At 41.5% G+C, this 16,149-nt stretch overlaps 1 long non-coding RNA gene across 1 annotated transcript; it reads left to right on the forward strand.

Moving 5' to 3' along the window:
• The first annotated feature begins 1,416 nt into the window (after positions 1-1,416).
• Positions 1,417-8,821, forward strand: LOC146867753 (uncharacterized). Its single transcript, XR_014962169.1, has 3 exons — positions 1,417-1,579; positions 5,413-5,499; positions 8,577-8,821. It is a non-coding gene; the product is annotated as an uncharacterized LOC146867753 (long non-coding RNA).
• The last annotated feature ends 7,328 nt before the right edge of the window (positions 8,822-16,149 follow it).

Here is a 16,149-nt window from a genome sequence, read left to right on the forward strand (position 1 = left end):
TATTGCCCTGTAATGTGTTCCATCCAGGAACTTGAGACCATCTTCAGGTGTAGAGTCGAGGAGGACATCTCAGAACAGGGTGGCTTAGGCCAGCTTGGTGAACAAAGATGAACAGGGGGAAGATAGAGTGTCTTATGGGTTAGGGCTCACATCCCTTTGTCATAGTGGCTGAGCCACAGTGACGCAGAGGGTTTTGGTCTGTCCTCATAGTTTGAGAATCACTACACTGGGAGCCTATTGGGACTGTGAAACCATAAGGAAGAGTGCATTAAAGTGTAAAAGAACTGAAATGTCAGAGGGACTACTTCCCAAGCACTCACAGGAAAATATTCCCACATAGCTAAGTGGAGAAATTATTTTAGATGAGAGGAAATACCACAGCCAACTGACAGGTGAGAAAGTCAAGTCAAATCAAGTCAAGTCAAGTCAAAGAAACTTTATTTGGCCAACCTAGGCCATAAAAGCAGATAAAACTCACAGTACAAAAACTGATCAATACAATATATTAAAAAGGACAGATTGATCATTTATAAAACTGTTTCAGTCAGATGGAAAGTATAGGGCTCGGAAGACGCCGAAACAAGAGATTTAAACCGACCTGTGAAGTGCAAAATAGTGCAGTACATTTACATAAAAAGCACTGATAAAATACAATAAAACTACTAAAACCACTCAGTGCTGAAAAACTAATAGATGAGGTGGGGCAACAGATCCAAAAACTAACACACTTCAGCTTTGAGCAGTTTTTTCCTTTATTTTAATGCACCTGACAAGAAACTGGCAACTACGAAGCAAATCTGAGGGGAAGACAGCATTTGCGAATATATCAGAGCTGGTTTCACTTGAGCAAAGTTACATTGCTTTAAGAATGGAAGAATATTTTTTTTTCTGTAAGTTACCATAAAAGTCACAGAAGAAAATAAAGTGTAAAAGGTCTTGATTTGAAGAGAAAGTCATTTACAGTTCTGCTTCCATAACTAAACAATGCGTTCTACGGGCTTCAAAGGTTAGTGTGCTAGGTGTGTTGAACTTGTAGCATTTCACTATCAAAGAGGACGTAAGGGAAGAGTAGTGAGATTAGAGGTCAAATAAGTAACACTCTCCTGGTGTGCTTGGTATGCAAATTCTGAATAGTCTTCTGCCCAATGGAATGTATCAAAATGATTAACATATGCCAGTAATGATTTATCAGCAAACCTTTTAAAGACACACCTCAAAAAATAGGAACTGTGCTGCAAAAGTGTGAAATATCATGCGAGGTTAGAAAACCCAACACTCTGCCCTCAAGCAAAAAAACAAACCAATTAAACATGATCTTCCTTTGGAGATATGCTAAAAATGATGGGTGTGAATATATGCTGCTAATGTTGCTCAACAGGCGGAAGTGGTAGTTTGCCTGTGTATATAAGTCTCCTCTTTGATTAGGCCGGACACAACTCGGAGTGACTCTTCCAATATTTTCCCTTTTGGCTGAGTTTGACGCCGGTGCAAGAGACGACCATGTCTGCCAAGGGAGGATGCAGGGAAACTCAGAAGACACAGTGCCAAGATGTTAAAGTCGTGGAGAAATGCCAAGACCGTAAGTAATTCGTTTTTACTTAGACAAATGATATAAACGGGCAGATTAAATGGGAGGAAGATGTGAACATGAGATAGCTACAGGCAAGCACTTTCTGGTCAACCTAACTTTCTAACTTTCCAAATTTAGTGATCCTACATGTTCTTCGATGAAATCAATTTGCTGTTTCCCACTTATGTGATCCACTTGACAGTGATAATATGTGCAATGAAACAGGAGATGGGATTTGCTTGTACCATACAATTTACAAACAAATGAAAAGGTCGACATATTTTCACTGTAACAACTGCAAAGCCTTAGGTGAAATCGGTGCAGAACTTGCAGACTTGATGTGGCTTGTTGTATTTTTTACAGTCATTTTTTAAAATTTCTGTTTAGTAGCTTTACTAGGATCATGCTATAATTTTAATATCATTTTATCATGCTATCACCACTCTTGAGTGCTTGCAAAACGTTCTTTCAACTAATCACTCAAAATTATTTCAATGCACAACTAACGTTTAAAAATCAGAGGATAGAAAAGTTACAGGGGATTGATTAAGTATGAGGGCAATGTTTTAGGTATTTCAAAATTCAACTCAGGTGGAATTGTAACTGGCTGCACACAACCCATGTCATTCATACTTTGAAAAGTTTCCAGTTAGGCTAATGCTGAAAGAGAAATGGATGTATGACCTAAGCCCGAGAACATGAACTCCTTTGGCAGACCATTAAAAACATCTATTTTTTTCTGGTTATTTATTATCAATGCGTGAAGCAAGAAATCAAAGACCATATCATACGTAAATTCAAAATCCAACAATATGCATCAATAAAAAGCAATGCCAATGTCCTCGCTTCGGTCTCACCATACAACTCTCTCTTGGATTTATGATTACATGGCAATCCCTCTACTTTGGCTCTTTTTTGACTTTGTGTCAAAGTGTTGGGGTTTCCAGCTCCCCAATCATCATGCTAAATTCAATAAAACGTATGTTTACTTCCTTCTGTTGTACTTTTTGCAGTGTGTGTCACTATTATAATCTCAATTTGTCCCACCAAAATTACATTTGGCAAAAAGTGCAGGAAGCTAGAGGAATTAACTGTACTCTCAGTTATCAATCAACTTTTTTTTGATGCTTTACGATACTTAAATGCCAATAAAAGACAAAGATCTGTAGACAGCATGCTTATTTATTTAATTACGATAAACACAAGGTTACTCTACATGGATCAAAATTAGCATTAAGGCGCTTGACAGTCAAACAGAGGAGACTCTGGTGTGTTCAGTAAGGCTAGTGAAGTCTGTGGTTGATATTTTTAAAACTGTGTCCAAATTAAACACAAGGTTATTGGATGATCTAATAGGCAGCCTCGGGAGTACTAGTTGTAAAGCAGGCAAAGCCAAGGATTTGTGAACAAATCCATGGTCAATGGGATACTACGGGGCACGCCTTTTTGTGTCACTATAAAACATTAGGGTTGTAGGCTTACTGGCCACCTGCCAAAGCAGATTGAGCAATATGGAAATCAGGAGAATTTCTGAAACCACGCTGCCTCTTTGAGTCATTTAAGACTGGAATGAAGTCCATAATATCACCGGTTCACCTAACAAGTGATTGACGTTTTACCAATTTTTCAGATTTCCCAGTTTGGTACCATTACTGTGCTTCAAGATCACATCCTATAGATCAAAATGATTTTGCCAATTTTTAATTCTGAAATATGTTCCTGCATCATGGGTGAAAGATAAACTGGACTTTACAAAATTAAGATCTGGTCCTGGAAGAATGAGGCCAGCAACTGCTTCGTAATGAATCTTTATTTTCAGTAAAAACATCCTATATTGTCCTACTTTGTGTGGCCCAGCCACCATCTGCCATCAAAACCAGCAATAACTTTATTACATGTTTTACTAAAGTGAATTGTAGGGAAAGTTATCTTGACCGATTTATATTTTTTTTCCTTCAAATGTTGCCATCCCTTACATAGAGGTCATGATGCTTCCTCCTACAGGAGCCATGAGATCAAATTATCAGGAGACCTTCCGGGCCTCTAAAACATTGACTCTTTCAGCAGTAGCGCTTCCGGTTGGAACCTGTTCCACAGCCAAGCTGATGACATCAGAAACTCTGAGGCATATGATCAAGGAGGCGATAAAAAATTATTGCCGCTTTTGCGTCCTTTTTCGGACCAAAAGCGGCGTTAATTTTCTCACTTAATCAGCAAGGTCACGCTATCGCGTGAATCCTTGCATTAGCGCCTATTTTCTGAACGCCCAGCTTTGCATCTCTAATGAGATGCAAAGTGGGCGTTCCTGCCCTGACATAACTGGAGAAATGTCGCTAAGCGACATTTCTCCAATTATCAATGGGCACGCTAACCTGCAGAGCGACAAGCAAAGTAGCGATAACCCCTGTTATCGCTACTTTCCTTACGCCTGCTTCAAGACTGACTTGGCCATGATATCCTATGTAAGGTGGATATCATGGCTAAGTATGCCTTGCCCTATCATCAAGCTATTGCCAAACATTGTGAGATTATCGCTGGATTTCCAGCGATAATCTCACATTTGGCAGTTAGCGCTTGGAATTTTAGCGCTTTTGAGATAAGCGTTGCTAATAGCACGCTATCTCAGCGATAAAATTCCACGTTACCCGGCGATAATTACCCTAGCGCTAAGTGCGCTTAGTGATAATTATCGCCGGTCCTTGATGATATGCCCCTCTGTTCTTACTGGTTCTATGTCCCAGTCACACCCTAACATAAAATATGTAAATACTAATGTGTCAGTGTTGAAAAGTAATGGTAAGAATTAAGCATGCAGTGGAATGGCATTTGGGGGATTCATAAACATCTGATGCCAGTGCAGGTGTAAACTGTGCACGTATGTGCATAAGTGCGTGAAGCTGGCAGTCCCAGCTGTAAAATGCCTGTTTTCATCAATAATTAAGGGCCCAATTCACAAAAGTAATCTGAGACAAAAGCCTAACTTTACGACTAGGAGTTTGTCACAGTTAAACTTAAGTTTGAGTTGAGTGGAGACAAAATCCTAAATTTAGGACTCCAAAATGCCTTCTGTGAATACTGAAAGTCGTAAAGTTAGGATTTTGTCTAAGATTACTTTTTTGATTCGGGCTCTCTGTGTCCATACGTTTGTTTGACCATTTTAGAACGGGCAATTGCATTCTTTTATTAACTTTTTTGCTTTTCATTTCTACCAAAGTCACTCCTGCATTCAAATCTTTCGATATTTTCTGCACCTCTTTTTCTATTCAGGCAGGAGTCAGACATACATACATGCAAGTGGCAAACTTATGCCTGAAAAAAGCTATGTAAATCACTCTGCAGGCTCTGGTTAAACTCCTGTCAGATTTATTAATACTTTGAAAAATAACCCCTTCTATTAGCTCCTTATATTGAATAAAATGACTTTTGTTCACTTGGTGATCTTTAGTCAACTGTTTTCCTAACCACTGATAGTCTTTATTCAGTGTGTGCCGTAGAGGGTATACTATCTCTATAGCACATGCTTTATATCACATGACAGCAATATCAGATCCACTACATTGATTTAACCATTACATCGAAAGTTAGTTGATAAAGAGATCAAAATAGTAACTATATACTTTGTGATATAGCAGATGCGATATTTTTGTAGGTAGATATTATGGACTTATATCTTGGTGTAGACAACCGAGCAAGGGTGTGAATGGGCTTGTAAAGCAGGCCCCTGTGTGACTCAGAAGCCTTTGTCTAATGTAAGACTGCTAGGTTTGGCAATGTAGATCAGATGTGCACTCTACCATATGTTATATATGAGTTGTAATATGCACCCTTGTCTTCCTTTTCAGCATGTGCCCCAGTGGTGCTGTGCCAGGACCCAGTCCCTCAATGTGAGCCCCAGTGTAAGCCCCAGTGTGAGCCCCAGTGTGAGCCAGGTAAGTTTCATTACATGAAGATGACCCCAACACCGACCATTCACAATTATGGACGTAATGCCTATATTGAATTCAAAACATCGTTTTTTAGCAACATGTATCTGCCTTCATAATGTTAGTTATTTTTTATTGGTGGTTCTGTTATGTATAAAGATCTCTTCTCAGTTTCCAAAAGCATAAGATTGTGGTAAAACCAATCCCAAAGTCATGCTTAAGTTTCAGGTTGTAAGATAAACACTGTCAAGTGCGACTAAAGTAGGATCTGTAGTTTTAGGGACAGGACTGTAGATCTGGAGCACTGTAGTCGTAAGTAGATTGGTCGGTCTTCCAGCAAGAAATAAAAGCTAAGTACTGGTGGTTCACACCCTTGCAGTAAGGGGAGGGGAACAGCCTTTACAACGCAGACATTAGCACCCAGGCTGTTTCCCAGCAAGCTGGACAACCCTTACCTTAACCACGCATATGTCTTAACCATGCATAATAAGGCAGTGAACGTTCTAGCTGTCTGAGAGGGTGGGGAGAGGAACCTGAAGGATCACTTCAGGAAGGACCGGGATGAGGCGTGGTAAGTTGGGCTGTGGCTTGGGTAGGTTTAAAGGGTGGTGCCCAGTTTTAGGGCTCAGAGCGGGGGGCTGGGGTCGGGATACATATTAAGCCAGGGGTCGAGTTTTAAGGCTCAGGGCGGAGGGTAAGGGCTGTTTTTTAGGTCTGGGGCCAATTTTTAGGGTTCACAGTGGGGGGGGCTGGGGTCGGAGTGGCTTTTTTTGGGGCTAGGGCCAGGTGTTAGAGATCAGAGTAGGAGGTTGGGGTAGTTATTAGGGCTGGGACGGGTAGATTGGAACACAGGAGGGCTGGATTTTAGGGCTCAGGCAGGCGGGCTGGGGTGGGATCTTTGCCACGCATGTACCTTTACCAAAAATGCCTTACAATAAAATTAGTTGTAAAGGCAGGTGTGGTAAAGACGCAGTCGTTGTAAAGACCACGTAGTTAATCCATGAGCCAATTAGGCATGTGTGGTTATGTCATACAACCGCAAAGGGACAGCTATAGTTGGAAAGGTGCAATCATTTTGTGTGTGACACGTTAGTCCAGGAGTGCATTGAGATCTTCCCGTGAATCGACTGATGGCTGGTTATGCAGGCTTGTGCCAGCACCAAGTTATACCTTCAGAGTATGCACCTTTTTCACAACACATAGGTCCAGCTTCGGAATTAAGAATTTCTATGGAATGATTCTCGACCTCACTCCCCAATTCGGAACGGCAATGAGCGTAGGCAGAATTTCATAGTAGGATCTTTTAGCTCTTGGTCTTCCCTAAAAGAGCAGAGGTAGGTGTCATAATTCTGTCGTCCAGAATGGACTACAGTGACTGATCCTGTCTGGCTCTTTCCATTATTATAATGGACTACCCTTGACAGCTTCAGAGCATGGCGTCTTGCCCTTGACAAAGGTCAGCCAAGGACATCAAGCCTCAGGTTTATTAAGACTTAAAGTTAAGGCAGGTGCTGGCATGACGCAAAGATGTGACTACAGCCTTCTATCCCTTAGAAAAGGTGGTTTGCTCTGGAAAGGTGCACTTTTTACTGGGCAAAAACTAACTTGCGTGGTTTTGTGTCAAGCAGGTGTTATGGGGTCTGATAGTGCAAGTACTCATAAGTTTTGATGAAAAGGCCAGCCCACTAAAATAACCAGACTGGGCATTGTGTCAAAAACTAACACCTACTTCAAGCAAGTGCAAATAAGGAGAAATGTGTTCATTGATCAAAAAAGGCGCATTGCATTTGTCCTGCTGTGCACACCATAACCCAATGTGTGGGGACTGTCTGCATTTGTCTATGCATATGAATTTGCACAGGAAATGTTTTTATGCAGAACATATCCTTTGCTGGAAAGTGCACACTCACCGTTGCACCTGTGCAAGGCTGTGCATCAATCAAGGCAGCCTCATTTGATCCCAGCACAGGGGAGGACATAAGCAGCAGACTGATCTTTATAGATATGGCACTGCCCTGTGTTTTCCCTCTTTTACAATGCAGCATAGCAAATTTAGATACTGCTCTGCTTTGTATGAAAGATTTGTGAGTCTGAGTCCAATGCTTACAGGGTATGCAGGTCAAACTAAGCTGACCAGTGAGTACACTTGGTCAGCCTAGATGAACGAGGCCAGTGGTTTGAACCAAGAGACTGCATCCAGTAAAACAGATTCAAAGTTTATTGCATGTGAGCCAGAGAGGGTAACCAGACACTATAAGGATTAAAAGCTCCAGTAGGGAGAAGGAGTCTTTGGTTGGCAGAAAAATTATAGAAGGTTTTCTAATGCCATTGAAACCTCTCGGCCAGCTCACCTTTTGCAGGGTGCTGGTACTTTTGAGACTTCATCAGATGCTGCTGTTGTGATGTGCTACACAAGGTTGGTCTGCGAGCTGGGTTGATTTTCTGAAGATAAGCAACATGACTGATTTGAGAGTTTTGACCCAAAATAACCACACCTCTCAAATATCCTTTTTGTGTTCACCACCTTTTAATCGTACAATGTAACTTAGAAGAGGAGCAGCTGTAGGTAATATCGTCAGTACTTCCTCAATGATAAATAGAGCCTCATGAAAAATGCAGAAGTAGCTATCTAATATTCAATGTCCACAATAGTGCACACATGATTAGATGGGGATGCCATGTTTAACTTGTCTGACTATGGTAACCCTATAGCACACTAAACATTACAATTTGACACCTCAAGGTGTCAGCTTGGTGGTCTGGCAATCCATGTTGAAAGATGATGCACAAGATGTGAAGGGAGCACCATTTTTGTACAGCATTTCGTGGATGAGGCTGGGGTTAGGGGCCATCTAATGCAACACAGGTCCATGATCCTGAGTGTTCAAATTATAATGTTCTGTGGAACACCTTAGTCAGATATTGTCCATTTATCTTCTTCCTTTAAAGAGAAAAATACCCTCTCCCTACTCATGTAGATGTGTCAGAAAATCTTTTTCTTCTATTTGTTGCTCTGAAACCAAATATATGCACATGATATGTCATAAAAATCACTCATTAATGTTCACTTTCTTCTTCAACAGCCCCATGTGCTCCTGTTTGCCAGGACCAGCAGTCAGTAAAAGGTGGCAGGAAGTGCTGACCTGAGAATATAAGCACCAGCTCCCTTTTTATCCGTCTACCTTCCTCTCCTTGTGATTAAGTAACATCGAAATGAAAATTGATTCTGATTGCACTGCAAGCCTTCGCATTCCATAATGTAAAATTATGTATACAGAATAATGCCATTTGGATAAGACTAAAGAAAAATATTAAATTATTAAAAGTTCTTTTGTCTGTCATGGTCTCTTATAAATAATCTGATCATTTATTGAGTAGTATGTGATACTCGGATGCTAAAGGTAATACAAATGGTTATCTCAGGGCTGTGTGCAAGCTGAGCCAGTGAACTTTGCATGGATGGCAGAAATCTCTGGTGTGCCACCAAGGACCGTAGTCCTGGAGAAGATACCTGGGCCAGAGGAACAGTAACAGTTTGAGGCATATAATTTAGTGCCACCCCCAGAGAAGTCTGTGTGCATTATTATGAGTTTGGTAAAACTGTAGATGTATCTCTTATGAGAAACCTCAATAACCCTACCACCCCCTGTATTTTCTATCAATAAATACCTGAAGAAAGTGAGAATGGGGAAGTATGGATAGATATCAGTTAAGCATTCTAAGAACAGTGCTTTTGATTCATGGCATGTGTGGTGAAACTGTAATCTGCGCTGGGTAGATGGCCCACCTCATGACAAGGTTCTTGGATTCTGAAATCTGGCTGGAGTTGTTAGAATCACAACTTGGAATTGCTATATGCAAATCAGTCTTCACCCTGAACTTCTCATACATTCATTACATTGCAACAGTATTTTGTAAGGTTCGTCCAATTCCAATGGAATTTTGCATGGCCCATGCAACTTCCCATACCAACATTACATTGCAACAAGGACTCTGTAGTCCCTAAACTTTGTGAATTCTGAGTGTTAAAGATGGCGATCGTATCTCAGGAACATTAATTCATCTTTCCCATTACAACCAATGAAGTAGAAAATATCAGCCTCTGACAGATGTCTACCAGTATTGCCACCAATAATCATGGGGCAACCACAGATGGATGGTAATGACTGCTTGACAGCAGTTGTTTTGTGGCACTTCGCACAGAGTTTCTTGAAATATTGAAATACTGTTGTAAGGCTGCCTGTTGCTAGGTCCATCAGAGGATCAAGATGTGATCCCATTTACATGTATGGTACCTTTGTTCCGGTTGGAAGGCTGCTAACATGGAAAAAGTTAGCATAAGAGGATCCAGTTTCTGGTCCAATGGTTAGCTCACCAGGGAAGCACGACCCGAGTAACATGTTAATCAGCTTCACTACAACCACCTGCCCAAGCAGTTGTCTCAGAATTCCCATTGTGTTAGAGGTGGACCCCAAAGTCCCTGGTAAGACAGAGACTTTCATGACACTTTTAATGGGGTAACTCAGTCTGTGACTTGGTAGACAAACAAGGTATGTGAAATGTATATCATATTCTATGAGGACACGGGGAAAGAATAATGAATTTGAAGTTGAAACATTTGTGCTTCGGCTAGAAGGATAAAAAGTGTGTGTGTGTGTGTGTGTGAGAGAGAGAGATATCACCACCATCAAATAAGAACAAAGCCCCTTAATTCTGGGACTGATGTTTGCATACCATCTTTAGTATTAAGAGGCAGAATATGGAAAAGCATGGTGTTAGTATGAAATGAAATTAGGGTGAGCCATAAAATGATGAGCTTTAATGGTTCTCAAGTAAATTCAAAATCAGCATTCGGATTGATATTAAATTGAGGACCCATTTGCAGCACTTTGGGTTGAGTCTCCTTGCAGTTATAAAGATCTGGGCATATGGGTTGATCTTTCACCTCCTTCTTGGAGAGGCAGAGGTAAGTGTGACATCTTATGGACGTCACACTGTCTGTTGAGGTGCTGACATTGGATATTAAAAAAATGCTCTATGAATAGTAATACACAAATTGTACCAGAATAAAAAAATGGAAAATGCTAAAGTAGTCTTTGAGGTTATTGTTCCTGATTGCAGAAAAGCAGCTCAGTGCGGAAATCCCACAATTAAAGCGTAAAAGAGTTAACCTGTAGGATTGGATATGGCAAGTTTGAACACACAGAGTTGTAGCAGGCAAGTCAGGCAATCTACGAGCAGAGAATGTGATGAACAGGAGAGCAAAATGATGGAGTGTAACTAATTGATGCACTTTTCAAAGACTCATTATGTGGAGATGGCATCCTTTGGATGGGAAAGGGAAGGCCATCGAGCATTGGTGAGAAGTGGATGAACAACAGCAATTGTTTGTGATCAATTAGAGCTTGACTGGAATTTAAGAACCGCCGTAGAACATGCTTTACGGCATCAGTCGAGAATATTTAGGTGTCCCACCAATGTCACCAGTGTCGTAGGACAGGTTCATAGGAGGGTGAATTCAAATGTAGGTGCATTAGGGGCTATTTTAATATCCTTTTTAATGGCTTCCAAATACTGTCTTAATCTAGACTATGTATTAAATATATTTAAGACTTTTGCATGAACCATTAAAGCAGAGAAGAAGCGAGTGGTACATAGCGTGAAAATTACCTAAGGAACTTCGTTTTCCAAACCCTTGATTCTGTCAAGATATCCATGCGTACAAATATAAAATTAAAATAAATGTTGAATGGCAATGTAATTGTGTTCTACATGTTTACTATGCATTCACCATTCAATTGTCTTTTTACAACTTCTAGGGACCCAAGTAAATAAACATTGTTGACCTAGATTGCTAACTTTCTGTTTTACCCTGAAGATGTTCTATTTATTTGTATAACTCTTGCAAGGGTACACCTACAATACTGACTTAAAAGAATAATTTTGGTATGACAGTAAGTCATCTTTTTTATTGCAAAACCGAATATTTATTTCTTAATGAACATGCAGAAAACCGAACTGCAATAAGGAACTTTGGTATTTTTTCATATCTGAATATTTGTTTTCCTATGTATTGCTGCATATGTGTATGGCCTATATAGTTGAAAGTCTTCTATATGGTTTATTATCAATAGAGATTTCAGAGGGCCTATTTGCCAAGATGTGCCTGATGTCCTATCAGCCTTTTTTTAAAGTGCTACCGACATTAGTGCCCTCTTAATATAATAACAGCACATTACCCAATATTTGGCAATGTTGCTGCAACTCTAAATAGTGCTAGAGTATCCTTAAATAGTACCAGTTTTGATTATGGTCATTTTCATGGATCCCCTGTCCTTGCCAGCTATGAATTTGATGGACCTTTAATTTACTCACTGTATGCCATCTCCAACCTATCCATGCATAATCTGCATGCAGGGTTCTCTTGAACTGGGACACTCACCCAGTGTGCTATTAGATACTAAAAGCATCCTCTCTAGAGCTGTCTAAAGAAGAAGAAGGAAAGGAGGGTGGAATAATTGATGGCAGACTGAGGAGCCATTAGATGGCAGGTTAGATATAGTGAGAAAGCAGATACCGGTTGAATTAGATGAGTTTGAGGGTCAAGTGTATGTTGTGCAGATAATATTGTAATAATGTGTGAGTTCTGGGAGCTGGAGAAATCCAGGATAGATTGGTCAGTTGGCCAATGGACATAGGTTCAGCTGATCAGGTATAATCTGTAAAGGGTTCAGTGGTAGTGATAGGAGAGACTAATTGGTCCTAAAATATTTCAAAGCTGTGTGTGAAGAGTGGTGAAGGGTGCTCTAAAGCAAGTGCATTTGGTGAGGGGAAGTAGATGAACACAAAGCATAGAGCACTTTTGATAGATAGTGAGTAGTCCAGAACTGCATGTTGTTTTACCATTTTGGGAAGGTGTGTGCACGCACAAGTCCTTGTTTCCCAACTAGCAGAGGCTATCCAGGACTGTTGGCAGTGATGAGGATGGGCATGTGGCTGAGCCAGTGTTCCTAGAAGGTGGAGTCAATGAGAAAGGAAAATTCTCTTGGAGGCGTAGAGAGGAGAATGTGGAGGTGCATGTTTTACTGACTGCACCTGCCTGCAAGGGGATGTCTATTCCTCTTGAAAAGTGCAGGTGGGTTGCTGCCTGCACAGTGAAACACGGAGCGGCTGTAAAGCAGTTGCTCTGTATTTCACATGAATGCGCTGCCCCCAGGGCAGCACGCATTTGGGGCTGCCCTGGCAGCAGTGCATTCCTTATAATGTGGCGTATTTTCCTTCATTGCGCTGGGTGCACCTTTTCAAAGGTGTGCCCCACGCAGTGAAGGAAATTGCGCCACATGTGTAATGCGGCCCCAGGTGTCAGCCAGAGGAGAGGTCGAGGAGTACAGATACAATATATACATATCTGATGGTGGGGAATTAAAGACTGATTCTTTTTTGCCTAATTAAGTGGGGTTAAGAGTGGTCATGGATATAAAGGTGATGAAGATGTAGCCATTGAACTTTATGTTTTTCTGGATTGAGGGTAGTGAGTGCAGGTCAAACAGTCCTTGCATATGGACATTGGTGCAGTAGTGCACCTGGTCTGAATCCAAGGGGCAATGCATTTGAAGAGATAAGATAAGGAATCATAGCCATCCAGGAGGAAAATGTATTGATGGTACTTCAGAGACACCTCAAGACTAATCACACAGAATGCAGGATATATAAGCCACAACTATCTAAGGTATGACACATTTTAAGGTTAACAACAGTGAAAGTGGAATGTATGTCCCTTGGATATTTTTTGAACTTGAAGAATCATAACAGCGACAGTGCAATGTGCATACAGGGACTTTGTCTGGTAACATAAGCACCTGGATACTAATCACAGGGAAGCAAGATGTATGTACATCGTGAAGGGAGACTTTGCGAAAAGAAATACTGATGGAAGATCCAGACTAACAGCAAATTACTGCAACCACGTAATATGCATTCCTGCAAACATGGTTGCTTTCTTTAGAACAGACAGGAAAATGCTGCTCCATCCCAGATTGGATCAGTAGATCATTCACATCATGGTAACTGTCGTTTAAAAAGAACCCTAAAGATATTGCTTATACATTCAAACATCCACAATCAAACCTCTTAAAAATGCACAAGCTATTTTCATATAACGATCAGTGTTCAAAATGTACAATATAAACATGCACATAAATCATATGACCTAACACGTGGTCTACATTAACATAGTTTATCAGATAAAAACAGAAATCAATGTTTATCTCAAATTGATGTGATAATTGTCCAACAGCAACTAAGTCACAAAAAGCAATAGCTTCATTACTTCCATTATTCTTATTCATTAAATTTTTTAATTTGATGCTACACCTGTAGATATTATGGAACAATCATTAGTAGATTTTTTTTTAGTTTGATGGAACATCCTTAAATTTACAGCTAATATGTGTCACAAAAATAAAACACAAAATTTTCGCTAGGCCTAAAGCCTGACATGCGTTTAATGCAAAAATTGCAATAACAAAGCACAACAGTTCCGTCAATTGTATAATACCAAATAAAAAGTTTTCTGGGTCTCATAGATTCATAAAACTATGTAGACGTGTTATAGTTAATGCATACTTTAAACTAGTATAAAGACATTACAATTCAGTTGTGGGAAGTTGGCTTGGTATATTCTGTCTACTGATTAAAGTGGGCATCCTGTACCAGTCCAAAGAAACCCTTATGGTGATTTAAGATGTCAAAGATAACCATAGAAAGCTATCCAAGTGGTAGCTTCGGAGAGCAGCCTTCAGGCTTAGTCTTGAAGGAATGTTAAGCAGCTTGTTTTACCAGAATGCAACCTTATAGTATTGGTTAAATGAAAGGAGAACCACACCGTAGTTATAAAAACCTGTATTTATTGTTATAACACTCTTTAAGCATGACACAGTATCTTCTGCATGAAGATACTAACAAAGCACACAATACTGCAGCACAGAAAGAATTGTAAGTAGCACTAGTACACAGTGGGCTCCAGAGGGAGACCAAACCATATACTAAAATAGTGGTATAAGAAACACGACCCGAGTCAAGACAGTGCCTAGAGGACATAAAATCGCTGGGACCCCAAGGAACAACCCAAGGTGAGTAAGTAAGGACCCCATGGAGGACGGCTGTAGTGGGGGAACACGACTGCGTGATTGATTGATTGATAGGAAATTTATAATGCGCTACTTTGCCCGAAGGCGTCAAGGCGCAACTGATGGAAAGCAATCAGCCAGATCCAAGATACGGAAAGGAAGGAGCATTAGGGGTAAGCTTCAGAGAAAAGCAAAGTTTTGAGGCCTCTACGAAACAGAGTAAGAGATTCCTGATTCCTGAGATCAGGAGGAAGCTCGTTCCAGAGTCTGGGGGCAAGGGCAAAGAAGGCCCTGACTCCCCACCTTGCTTTCGCAACACGAGGGACGATTAGCAACTTCTGACTGGCGGATCGCAGGGCCCTACCTGGGGTGTAGTACGACACCAGAGACCTAATGCCTTCAGCCCCTGCGTCATGAAGAGCCCGGTGGGTAATAATCAGGGTTTTAAATTTTATCCTGGCATGCACCGGGAGCCGGTGGAGATGTTTCCTGATCGCGGTTCCTGAGGAGTGTCTAGGGGCATTAACAACAAACCTTGCTGCCGCGTTCTGGACCACTTGCAGCCGATGGACCAGTTTGTTGCTCATCCCAAGATAGAGGGCGTTACAGTAGTCCAAACACGAAGATAGGAGGGCAACCGAGACTTGTTTCTGGGTGTCAGGGGTAAGGTAATGTGTGAGCTTTCTCAACACCCTTAAAACCCCACAGCAGGTGGAAACGGTCCTATTCACTTGCTTATCAAAGGCAAGTGAGGTGTCAAATAGGACTCCCAGATTACGGGCAACGGGGGATGGCTGGGGGCATAATCCCAGAGTCGATGGCCACCAATCGGCTGACCAAACCTCCTTGTTTCCCCCGAACACAAGGATCTTAGTCTTCTCCCCATTCAGCTTTAGGAAGTTTGACGTCATCCAACCTGCCACGGCCCCCATACAATTCCTAAAGTTTAGGGCCATAGACCCAACAGATTGTGACAGGGAGACCATGATTTGGGTGTCATCGGCATACGAGAGTACTTCCAGTCCAAAAGACCTGACAAGCCTAGCGAGTGGGGCCACATAAACGTTGAAAAGAGTAGGGCTCAAAGAGAAGCCCTGAGGGACCCCACACTGCAAAGGCTTGGCGGTGGAGAGGAAGTCACCCAATTTAACCCTTTGCTCCCTGTTGTTGAGGAAGGAGGTAAGGAGACTAAGAGCCAAACCCTCCACCCCCATCTCACTGAGACGGGAGGCCAAGATGGTGGGGGACAGGGTGTCAAACGCGGCTGTAAGGTCGAGCAGGATCAGAAGCGTGGTCTGCCCCCCGTCGACCTTAGCGCGGATGTTATTAACCACCACTGTAAGGGCTGACTCAGTACTATGCGCCTTTCTGAAACCATGCTGAGATGGATCAAGCAGGCAGGTTTTATCAAGAAAGGCGCTGAGATGGAAATTAAGATGAGCCTCCAACATCTTTGCCGGGGCAGGAAGAAGGGAGATGGGACGGAAGTTCTTTAAAGTCCCAGGGTCCAAAGTGGCCTTTTTTAGGA

Source organism: Triturus cristatus, chromosome 1_2 (assembly GCF_964204655.1).
Source record: "Triturus cristatus chromosome 1_2, aTriCri1.1, whole genome shotgun sequence".
Lineage (NCBI taxonomy): Eukaryota > Metazoa > Chordata > Amphibia > Caudata > Salamandridae > Triturus > Triturus cristatus.